Source organism: Narcine bancroftii, chromosome 9, assembly GCF_036971445.1.
Source record: "Narcine bancroftii isolate sNarBan1 chromosome 9, sNarBan1.hap1, whole genome shotgun sequence".
In the NCBI taxonomy this organism is placed as follows: Eukaryota; Metazoa; Chordata; class Chondrichthyes; order Torpediniformes; family Narcinidae; genus Narcine; species Narcine bancroftii.
This window is the reverse complement of record NC_091477.1, coordinates 57710971-57723117: the sequence shown is the minus strand read 5'-3', so window position 1 is coordinate 57723117 and position 12147 is coordinate 57710971. Positions and strand designations below refer to the sequence as shown.

At 38.6% G+C, this 12147-nt stretch overlaps 1 long non-coding RNA gene across 2 annotated transcripts; it reads left to right on the top strand.

Moving 5' to 3' along the window:
• Positions 1-656: 656 nt before the first annotated feature.
• LOC138743678 (uncharacterized) lies at positions 657-8666 on the top strand. Of its 2 annotated transcripts, none has more exons than XR_011345003.1 (3): positions 657-741; positions 7886-8059; positions 8260-8666. It is a non-coding gene; the product is annotated as an uncharacterized lncRNA (long non-coding RNA). The 2 variants fall into 2 exon arrangements; XR_011345004.1 differs by having other exon boundaries at positions 7883-8059.
• The last annotated feature ends 3481 nt before the right edge of the window (positions 8667-12147 follow it).

Below are 12147 nucleotides of genomic sequence, written 5' to 3'. Positions count from 1 at the left end.
AATATGTCTGAAGATATATCTACACTTAAGAGGGATGTCAGTAAATGTATTAAATCAGTGGATACAGTGCAAGAAATTTTTTTTAAATTGAAACAGCTTTTTCAGAATGTAAAATTCAAGTTGTACGTAATAAGGAAAAAATAGAGAAAGTGGAAGATTCGTTTGTGGATTGGGGAATCCAGAAGAAAGACTTATTGAAAAAAATCGATTCATTGGAAAATCAAAGTCAGAGAAACAATGTGAAAATGTGGGACTTCCAGAAAACATTGAAAACAATAAAATTTTTCAAGAGTTGGATTCCCAAGGTGTTGGGCAAAGCGTTTTTTTCGGGAGGTTTAGTATTGGAGAGGGCACATAGAGCATTACGAAAGAAACCGATAACCAATAGTTCAGTGCCTGAACTATCAAGACAGAGTAATTATATTATAATTGGCAGTACAGAAGGCAAGACAAAGTCAACCTCCATTGATGATTCAAAATAACAGAGTATTTTTTTACGTAGATTTGAGTCAAGAAGTGATTAGGTAATGACAGGAATTTAATATAATTTGCTTTTCAACATCCTGTGTGTTAAAAGTATTTTATGGTAACTTTAAATCTCAATTTTTTGAGAATGATCATGGTGCATTAATTTTTGCTAATTTATTACAGGATTTACGAGGTCGTGGAATAGTTTCACCATTGTCGCCCAAAAAGAGTGGAAATGAAAATTGGCAGAATGGAAAAAATGGAAAGAAAGAGGTTTTAACACAAAGTCTTATTGACATTGACGATCCAGAACAATCATTGGGAATGGAGTCATTGGGTTGAATATATTTACAGTATTGAATTGTATTAATGTGAATGATATATTTCTGACTGGGGAGGGGTGGATAGGACTGAAATCTTTGATAGTCATCTGCCACCAGTGGGGTTTACCACACACAGTTTTTTAAGGCATTACTACCTTTGGGTAGTGTTTTTTTTTGGGGGGGGGATAATTAAAATTTTTCTATATATATTTTCTTTTTTTTTAAAAAAGGGAGAGTGGTTTTCATTTCCTAGAAGGTGAGCGATATTTTGTAGTAAGTGATTATATTGTTAGTTTGTAAGGATGTCTAATTTGAAATTTGCAACTTTTAATGTTCAGGGGTTAAATAATCCGATTAAGCGAAAGCCAGTTTTGCCTTATATCAAAAAAATTAAAATTGATATTGCCTATTTACAAGAAACACATTTGACTGAAAAAGAACATTTGAAATTGAAGAGAAATTGGGTTGGGCATGTGTTTTTTTCTTCATTTAATTCTAAGGTAAGGTGTGTAGCAATTCTAATTCATAAGAATTTGTCTTTTGAGTTGCAAACTATGTAAGGGAATGCTGGAAGGGTAGAATTGGTGAATACAATTGGTGAAAGGTGAATTGTAAAATTTTTACTGAATCTTGGACTTTGCTTAATGTTTATGGACCTAACGTGGTTAATGAGTGTTTTATTTCAGATGATTTTTTGTTATTAAATCAAGCTAATGAAAATATTTTAGTGGGGGCAGGATTTTAATTGTGTCTTTGTTGGATAGATCCCCAAAAATTATAAAGAAATCAAAGATGGCGATACAAATTGGGGCCTTGATGAAGGATTTAAATTTGGTGGATATTTGGAGAAGGGTTAATCCTACAGAGAAGGATTTTTCTTGTTATTCGTCTTGACATGATTCATTTTCTAGAATAGATTTTTTTTTTAGTATCGGCACATTTACAAGGAAGGGTATCACAAGCAGAATATAAAAGTAGGGTTATATCAGATCATTTTTTATTATATTTTTCTTAAGTTCACAAGTGGTACGTTCATCTTCTAGAAGGAGATTTAACACAATGTTGTTGAAAAAAACAGAATTTGTTATTTTTGTTAAAGAACAGATTACTTTTTTTCTGAAAATGTTAATTCAGTAAAAAGTCATTTTGTGTTATGTGATGTGTTAAAAGCTTATTTAAGAGGACAGATTATTGGTTATACCACTAAAGTTAAGAAGCAGTATATGGCAGAAAGCTTTGAATTAGAAAAGCAAATTGATGAATTGGAGAATAAATTTCAGAAGGAAGTGACAGAAGATTTTTTAAAAAGTGGCTTTGACTAAATTGAAATTGTGTTATAATATGTTGCAGACTTATCAATTTGAATGTTTAATTAATCGATCTAAGCAGTGTTATTATGAGTTGGGTGAGAGGGCACATAAGGTACTTTCATCGCAGTTAAAGAAGAAATAGGTTTCATGGATTATTAATGGTGTTAAAAAAGAATTCAACAGTTACCTATAAACCTCAGGAAATTAATGACCAGTTTTATTCATTTTATAAAAAATTATATACTTCTGAGGGGAAACAGGATAGTGGTTCTATTGATTCTTGTTTATCTAAGTTAACATCAGCATTAGAAGAGGAGGATGTTATGGATTTGGAAGTTCCATTTACAGAATTAGAGAATAAGGCGGCTGTGTTGGAAATGTCCAATGGGAAGTCACCAGGCGATGATGGGTTTTCAGTGGAATTTTATAAAACTTTTTATGAAGATTTGTCTTTGGTGTTTGGGGAGGTATTACAACAAGTAACTGAACAGTATGAATTACCAGAATCTTGGTCTAGTGTTTTAACTACTGTAATCTCAAAAAAAGATAGAGCGCCGTTGAAAGTGTCTTCATATAGACCTATTTCTTTATTTAATGTGGATTATAAAATAATAGCAAAAGTGTTAGCAAATCGACTTGCTAAATATTTACTTAAATTTCTATATGTTGATCAAATAGGTTTTATTAAAAATAGAAATGCTTCAGATAATATTCTTCAATTGATTAGTTTGGTTGATGCATTGATGCATAGTTACGCTTGATGTGGAAAAAGCCTTTGATAGGGTCGAATGGGATTTTTTATTTAAAGTATTGGAGAAGTATAAATTTGGCCTTTTTTTATTGGTTGGGTTAAAGCTTTACATATGAACCCAATTCCTAGGGTGGTGACAAATGGTCAAGTTTCATCATTGTTTAAATTGATGCGTTCAACTCGACAAGGTTGTCCATTGTCACCTGCTCAGTTTGCATTGGATATTGAACCGTTAGCTCAAACAATAAGGAAGAATGAACAGATAAGGGGGATGAGAGTTAGGGATGAAGATTATAAGATTAATTTGTTTGCTGATGATGTTTTGATATATTTAACAAACCCAGAACAATCATTGCCACATTTACGGGAATGTTTATTAAAATATGGAACATTATCTGGATATAAAGTTAACTGGGATAAGAGTGAATTTTTACCAGTCAGAGAAGGAGATTATTCAGAGTATATTAAAATGGTCTGATAAAATTAAATATTTAGGAATAATTGTAAATACTGAGTATCAATCTTTATACGTTAAATTATGTTCCATTATTAAAAAAGATTAAAGCAGATTTAATTAAGTGGAAAGATCTTCCATTAACTTTCATTGGTAAAGTTAATTGTATTAAGATGAATATTTTTCCTCGTATTCAATATTTATTTCAATCAATACCGTGTTCTCTTCCAAAGAGTTTCTTTCAGGATTTAAATAAAGTTACGAGAAAATTTTTATGGAAAGGTAAATTACCACGAGTAGCATTATATAAACTTACTTGGAAATATGCATTAGGTGGGCTTCAATTACCTCATTTTCAAAATTATTATGAAGCAGCCCAGTTGAAATTTATTAGTAGATTGATGGATTTGGACCAGCCCCTGAGTTAGGCTAAAGTTGAGATGGCCTGTATTTCTGAAGTCGAGGTGTATCCATTTATATTTCAATGGAATGTAAATTTGTTGAGGGAATATAATATGCTGATATTAAAACATTTATTAAAATTATGGATAAAAAAAATAAGATTTTAGGATTAAAAGGTAAATTGTCAATTTTAACTCCAATTGTATAATTATCAGCTTATTTCTTTTTCAATGTTTAATAGTCACTTAAAGAGTTGGGATTCTAAGGGTATAAAAACATTTCAGGATTGTTTTGTAGAAGGACAGTTTATTTCTTTCAATCAATTGAAAGAGCATTTCGATATTGCTGAAAATTCTTTATTTGTTTATTATCAACTTCGATCTTTGGTGAAAAATATGTTTGGTAGAGAGATGATTTTGCCTGTATTAACAGAATTTGAGTCTTTGATTTCTTCTATACCAAAAAGGGGTTATATTTCTGTTATGTACCAAGTATTACAAGACAATATGGATAAGTCGGAATGGGAGAAGTCTAATGGGAAAAAGATTTAGCTTTTGTTTTTCCTGAAGACTACTGGGCAGATACGTGTCATGATAGTGTTACTAAATTGACAAATGTGCGGTATGGAATGGTTAATTATAACTTTCTACATCAGTTGTATTTAACACCAGAGAAATTGAAAAAATATGGTTTTACTAATTTGGATTTTTGTTTTAGATGTGGTGTATGTACTGTAACTTTTTTTACATGCTGTTTGGTCTTGTGTGCATGTACAACCATTTTGGGATGAAATTAAGTTAATTTTGGAAAAATTATATAATTTTAAGTTACCATTAGATCCATTTATTTTTTAATGTGTTATATGATTCCTTTAAGGGGATTAGGGTTGGATAAATTTCAAATTACTTTTATATATTTAGCATTGTCTGAAGCTCGAAAATGTGTGGCAAGTACATGGAAAGATAATATAGTGATTAATATAATGCAATGGTATAATGAATTGAAAGCTTGTATTGTTATGGAAAAAAATTACATTTAATCTACATGACAATTATTATTTTTTTGTTAATAAGTGGTTACCATATTTGGAATATATACATTTAGATATATTTTGATTTATTATATACTTTTAGTTTCTGTTTATATAGTTTTAGCTTTCCTTAAGAGAGTTGGCTGATTGGGGGGGTGGGGGTGACTAGGTTTATTTATTCATTTATTTATTTATATATACTTATATAAAATTTTCTTCATGGAATGTATTTTGTATTACTATTAATGATTCTTCAATAAATAAAGTTTTAAAAAAAGGTAAAGGATAAAAACAATCAAAATGGGAAAGTGGTTAACTGGGGAAGGGCTAATTATGAGGGGATGAGGCAGGAACTAGCAAGAGTAAATTGGAAACTGATGTAATGTGGAGGAAGTTTATGGACCACTTGTGTTGGGTTCAGAATAAGTTTGTCCCACCGGGACAGGAGAAAGGGAACTGTGGTTGATGAAGCAGGCGAGGCCGCTACTCAAGAGGAAGAAGAAAGGATACATTAGATATAGGAAACAGGAAGGGCTCATGAGAAGTATGGTAGCCAGGAAGGAGCTTAAAAAAGGACAGGAGAGTTTAAAGGGGGCACGAGAAGGCTTTGGCATGTAGGATTAAAGGGAGCTCCAAGGTGTTCTAAGTGTATGTGAAGAATGGAAGGATGACAGTGGGGCTGCTAAAGGATAAAGGAGGTGAAAAATTCCTGATGCAGAGGAGGTCCTAAATGAATACCTTGCATCAGGATTCACAAGTGAAAAGGAACTTGGAGGATGGAATAGAACAGGTTTATGTGCTGGACGGTGTGGAGATTAAGGAAGATGAAGTGTTGGATCTTCTTAAAAACATCAAGATTAATAGGCCCCCAGGGCCAGACATAATATACCCCAAGTTGCTATGGGAAGTGAGGGAAGATCTAACTGGTGCAATAGCTATGATCTTTAAGTCCTTTTTGGCCATGCTGGAGGAGGGGGTTGCCAGAGGATTGGAGAATGGCAAAAGTTGTCCCCTTGTTCAAAAAAGGTAATAGGGAGAATCCTGGGATTTATAGATAGGTGAGTCTTGCATCAGTGGTGTGCAAACTGTTGGGGAGGATTCTTAAGGATATGATCTATGAGCATTTGGAGAAATACTGTCTACTCAAGGACCATCCTACTCCTACCCTGACCACCTGCAGATTTGAGGAACAACACCTTATTTTCCATCTGGTCACTCTCCAGCCAGATGGCATGAACTACATTCCACGAAACCTGCTCTCCTTTTCTTTCCTCTCCCCCTTATCTATCTTTCCAGTTAATCCACCTACCAAGCTATCCCTCCTACCCCTCATTCATGCTGTCCCCTCTCTCCTTTCTCTATGTCTCTCCTGGATTTTCCCCCCCTCCACTCTTTTGTTCGGATATCTGTGGCATTTTCTCATACTTCGATGAAGGGCTCAAGCCCGAAACATCGGATATGAATCTTTACCTTTGCTACATAAAGGACACTGTTTCACCTGCTGAGCTTCTCCAGCATTTTGTGTTTTTACTTCAACCACGGTGTTTAAAGGTTTTTGTGATTTACTTCACCCTACTCAAGAATAGTCAGAAGGGAAGGTCATACCTCACAAACCTACTGGCTCCTGCTGATGGCTTTGCCACCAACTGCCCACTGAAGGCTCTGCCGCCGACCGCCTGCTGAAGGCCCTGCCAGCTGTTCTCTGACGTCCTGCTGGCCACCAGCTGACAGTCCCAGCCCCCACTGGTCACCCCATGACAGTACATGATCAGCTGCTGATTGTGTGTCAGGTGGCACATTTGGTGTGTAGCAGGTTTTTGTGTTTTTTTTAATGGGGAGGGCAATGTCAGTGCTTCCCCTAGAGCACCATTTTATCTTGGTAAAATATACCACTGGAAAGCAGAAAGTTGTAGTGGAAGGAAGTATTCTGCCTGGAGGTCAGTGACTAGTGGAGTGCCACAAGGATCTGTTCTGGGACCCCTGCTCTTTGTGATTTTTCTAAATGGCTTGGATGAGGAGACAGAAGGATGTGTCAATAAGTTTGCAGGTGACATGAAAGTTGAAGGAGTTGTGGATGGAGCTGAAGGTTGTTGAAGGTTACAAGAGGATATAGACAGGATGCAGAGTTGGGCAGAGAAGTGGCAGATGGAGTTCAATCCAGATAAGTAAGGTGATGCATTTTGGAAGGACAAACCAAAAGGATGAGTACAGATACTAGGGACTTAAGAAAATACTTAAGAATGTGGATGAAAAGAAGGACCTTGGGTCCAAATCCATACATCCCTCAAGGTTGCCATACAGGTTGATAGGATAGTTAAGAAGGTCTATGAGATGCTGGGCTTCATTAATGGGGGATTGAGTTCAAGAGCAGAGAGGCCATGTTGCAACTCTACAAATCTCTGGTGAGACTACACTTAAAAGAGTATTGTGTTCAATTCTGGTCACCTCATTATAGGAAGGACGTGGAAGCCATGGAGAGGGTACAGAGGAGATTTACCAGGATGTTGCCTGGATTTGAAAATAACTATTATGAGGCAAGGTTAGCAGAGATAGGTCTTTTCTCTTTGGAGTGTAGAAGGATGAGATGAGATGAAATAGACATCTACAAGATTATGAGAGGCATAAATAGGGTACACAGCCAGTGCCCAGCTACACAGTCATGGGTGTAGAGAGAGTAGAGCATTGGGGTAAGCACGCATCCTTGAGGTGCGCCTGTGTTAACTGTCAGTGAGGAGGAGACATTGTTACCAATCCGCACTGTCTTTGGTCTTCCAATGAGGAACTCAAGGATCCATTTGAAGAGAGAGGTGCAGAGGCCCAGGTTTTGAAGCTTGCTGACCCGTTCTAAGGGTACGATGGTGTTGATAGCTGAGCTACAATCATTGAAAAACAGCCTGATGTACATATTGCTGTTGTCCAGGTGATCTAAGGCTGCATAGAGAGCCATTGAGTTTGAATCTGCTGTGGAACGATTATGGTGGTCGGCAGATTTGCAGTGGGTCCAGGATTTTTGTTAGGTACGAATTAATTCAGGCCATGACCAACCTCAAAGCATTTCATTACAGTAGATGTGAGTGCTAATTATTGAGGCAGCACATTGCAGGCAGCTTCTTGGGCACCAGTATAATTAGTGTCTTTTTGAAGCAGGTGGGAACCTATGACTGGAACAGTGAGAGATTGAAAATGCCTACAAAAACTCCAGCTCGTTGCCACAGATTTTCAGCACCATCAGAGCCTGATGCCCTGTGAGGGTTCACACACTTGAAAGATGATCTGACGGTGGCCTTCGAAACAGATGGATGGGGTGCCAAATTCAAAAAGGTGTGTAAACAAAAGCAAAATTTTAATGAATGGCTGGTCTTATGATGCAGTCCAATTACTTCTTGTGGATTGCTGAACACCCAATGTGATAGTGGACTGTCCTGGTTCTGGTTTCAGATTCTTGTTTAAAAAAAATGACTTAATAATCAGATCAAATTAAGATAATTTTATTGTGATACCACAATTCTTGGCTTTCACAGAGATGGGAGCTAGAGAACACCCAAGTCATGGAGATGTGTAAAGAAAAATGGATTTCGAGGAGACATCTAAGGAAAAACTTCAAAGGGGTTGCTGGAAAGCAAAATTGTGGCATCTGGGGGCGATGCCACCAAAGATATTTTTAAGATTGATGTTGAGCAGATTTAAATAGGTTGGCCCAACTTTATGGGCTGAAGGGCCTGTATTGTGCTGTATTTTTCTATGTTCTAAGATACAGAAATTTCAGTCAAAAGATGAGACACAACTTTTCAAAGGAAATGTATTAACAGCAATTAGACTAACCAAGGGTTTAAATTTTAAATGATCTGTTGAATTATATACAAGGTTAGAAGGGGTACCCTTTTGTTGATTTTAAACCATTCTGAAATAAAATGGAATCTTTTAAGTATTTTCTATTTTGAGTATTTACGTAGCAGGTCAGAAGGGACTAAGTCAGCATACAGGAGGGAGACAACAATGTCTCCGAAATCGAGGATTTTAGGATGTGCGATCCAGTGATCATTGGGATCAGAGGTGGAAAGGGTGAGTAATTAAAATCCTGGGAGCTACTATCTACTACCAACACACTAATATGATTGTGAAGAAAGCACATCAGTGGCTCTACTTCCTCAGGAGTTTGTGTTGGTTTGGAATGTCATCAAAAACTTTGGCCAACTTCTCCAGAAGGCTGCATCGCAGCCTGATATGGGGACACCAATACCACTGAGCAAAAAGCCTTGCCAAAGGTAGAGGACACAACCCAATACATGACAGGCAAAACTCCCCACCATCTATAAAATCTATCTGGAATGCTGCTGTCAGAGTCAGTTTGCTTATGTTTCTTTCTTTGTTTACATTTCTCTCTTGTATACATATTTTGAGTGCAGTTTTTTTTTTGCTCAACCCTTAAGTAGAAATTCTGCCTGACCCACAGGTAAAAGATCTCAAAGTTGTATGTGATGTCACATATGTGCTCTGACAATATAACTGAACTTTGAACTTTTGTACTTAATCCTACATTCCTTCAGGGAACCCCATGTTCTCTGCATAGAGTTTGCACATTCTCCAAGTGACCAAGTTGATCTAAATTATAACAAGCTAGGATGATAAACTACTAATGCAATGTGTTGTTGATCTGAATTTTATGGCCTCTTTGTGGGAAAAAAAATCAATTGATACTCCACCAGGACCCAGGAAAACAAAGACTAACTCAATGAAAGAAGAAGCTGAAGCTAAGATGACAAAAGCTGGAAATTAAGCAACAATTAAGCAGAAACCAGTTACTCAGGTCAAAGAGTATGGTGCAATGCAGTTGTGACCTTTAATTATTTGAAATTTTGGAAAGCAATTTCTGTAAGACCATAAGACTTATGAGCAGAAATAGCCCATTCAGCCCTTCAGTCTGTCCTATCATTTAATCACGAGCTGCTCCATTTTCCCACTCAGCCCCACTGCCCAACCTTCTCCCTGTAACCTTTGATGGCCTGGTGAATAAAGAACCTATCAGTTTCTACCTTAAATACACCCAATGACGTGGCCTCCATAACAGCCTGTGGCAACAAATGCCACAGATTTATCACCCTCTGACTGAAGAAATTCCTACTCATCTATGTTCTAGGCGAACACCCTTCAATCCTGAAGTTGAGTCTTCTTGTTCCAGATTCTCCCTCCATGGGAAATAACCTTCCTACAACTACTCTCTACAAGCCTTTAAACATCCAAAATGTTTCAATGAGATCTCACCCCAATTTTCCTAAATTCCAAAGAGTACTGGTTAAGAGCTGTTAAATGCTCACAATGTGATAATCCTTTCATTCCCAGAATCACCCAAGTGAACCTCCTCTAGGCCTTTTCCAACATCAGCACATTTGTTCCTAAATGAGGAGCCCAAAACTGCTCACAATAGTCCAAGTGAGGTCTTACCAGTGCCTTATAAGCTTTGTTGGGACCAAGGTAAACTGCCTCAGGATCTTCGTGATGCCACCATCATCACCCTGTACAAAAACAAAGGCGAGAAATCAGACTGCTCAAACTACAGGGGAATCACGTTGCTCTCCATTGCAGGCAAAATCTTCGCTAGGATTCTACTAAATATAATAATACCTAGTGTCGCCGAGAATATTCTCCCAGAATCACAGTGCGGCTTTCGCGCAAACAGAGGGACCACTGACATGGTCTTTGCCCTCAGACAGCTCCAAGAAAAGTGCAGAGAACAAAACAAAGGACTCTACATCACCTTTGTTGACCTCACCAAAGCCTTCGACACCGTGAGCAGGAAAGGGCTTTGGCAAATACTAGAGCGCATCGGATGTCCCCCAAAGTTCCTCAACATGATTATCCAACTGCACGAAAACCAACGAGGTCGGGTCAGATACAGCAATGAGCTCTCTGAACCCTTCTCCATTAACAATGGCATGAAGCAAGGCTGTGTTCTCGCACCAACCCTCTTTTCAATCTTCTTCAGCATGATGCTGAACAAGCCATGAAAGACCCCAACAATGAAGACGCTGTTTACATCCGGTACCGCACGGATGGCAGTCTCTTCAATCTGAGGCGCCTGCAAGCTCACACCAAGACACAAGAGAAACTTGTCCGTGAACTACTCTTTGCAGATGATGCTGCTTTAGTTGCCCATTCAGAGCCAGCTCTTCAGCGCTTGACGTCCTGCTTTGCAGAAACTGCCAAAATGTTTGGCCTGGAAGTCAGCCTGAAGAAAACTGAGGTCCTCCATCAGCCAGCTCCCCACCACGACTACCAGCCCCCCCACATCTCCATCGGGCACACAAAACTCAAAACGGTCAACCAGTTTACCTATCTCGGCTGCACCATTTCATCAGATGCAAGGATCGACAATGAGATAGACAACAGACTCGCCAAGGCAAATAGCGCCTTTGGAAGACTACACAAAAGAGTCTGGAAAAACAACCAACTGAAAAACCTCACAAAGATAAGCGTATACAGAGCCGTTGTCATACCCACACTCCTGTTCGGCTCCGAATCATGGGTCCTCTACCGGCACCACCTACGGCTCCTAGAACGCTTCCACCAGCATTGTCTCCGCTCCATCCTCAACATCCATTGGAGCGCTTACACACCTAACGTCGAAGTACTCGAGATGGCAGAGGTCGACAGCATCGAGTCCACGCTGCTGAAGATCCAGCTGCGCTGGATGGGTCACGTCTCCAGAATGGAGGACCATCGCCTTCCCAAGATCGTGTTATATGGCGAGCTCTCCACTGGCCACCGTGACAGAGGTGCACCAAAGAAAAGGTACAAGGACTGCCTAAAGAAATCTCTTGGTGCCTGCCACATTGACCACCGCCAGTGGGCTGATAATGCCTCAAACCGTGCATCTTGGCGCCTCACAGTTTGGCGGGCAGCAACCTCCTTTGAAGAAGACCGCAGAGCCCACCTCACTGACAAAAGGCAAAGGAGGAAAAACCCAACACCCAACCCCAACCAACAAATTTTCCCTTGCAACCGCTGCAATCGTGTCTGCCTGTCCCACATCGGACTTGTCAGCCACAAACGAGCCTGCAGCTTACGTGGACTTTTTACCCCCTCCATAAATCTTCGTCCGCGAAGCCAAGCCAAAGAAGGAAGATAAACCTCAACATCACATCCCTGTTCTTAGATCCTATTCCCCTTGAAATGAATGCAGCTTTGCATTTGCCTTCTTTACCAACTGAACATGTAAGTTTACCTTCAAGCTATCCTGCACAGGAGGAGTCACGTGATGGAGTAGTGGCCGGACGGTGAACTCCAGCCCTCTCCAGAAAAGTCGGGAAAAACAAGAGAAAATACAAAGGCACAGAAATAAAAGTTAAAGAAAAGTGAGTATAAAGGTGGAAAGAAGATGGCGACAAAAAAAGAAAAATCAAAATCAACGG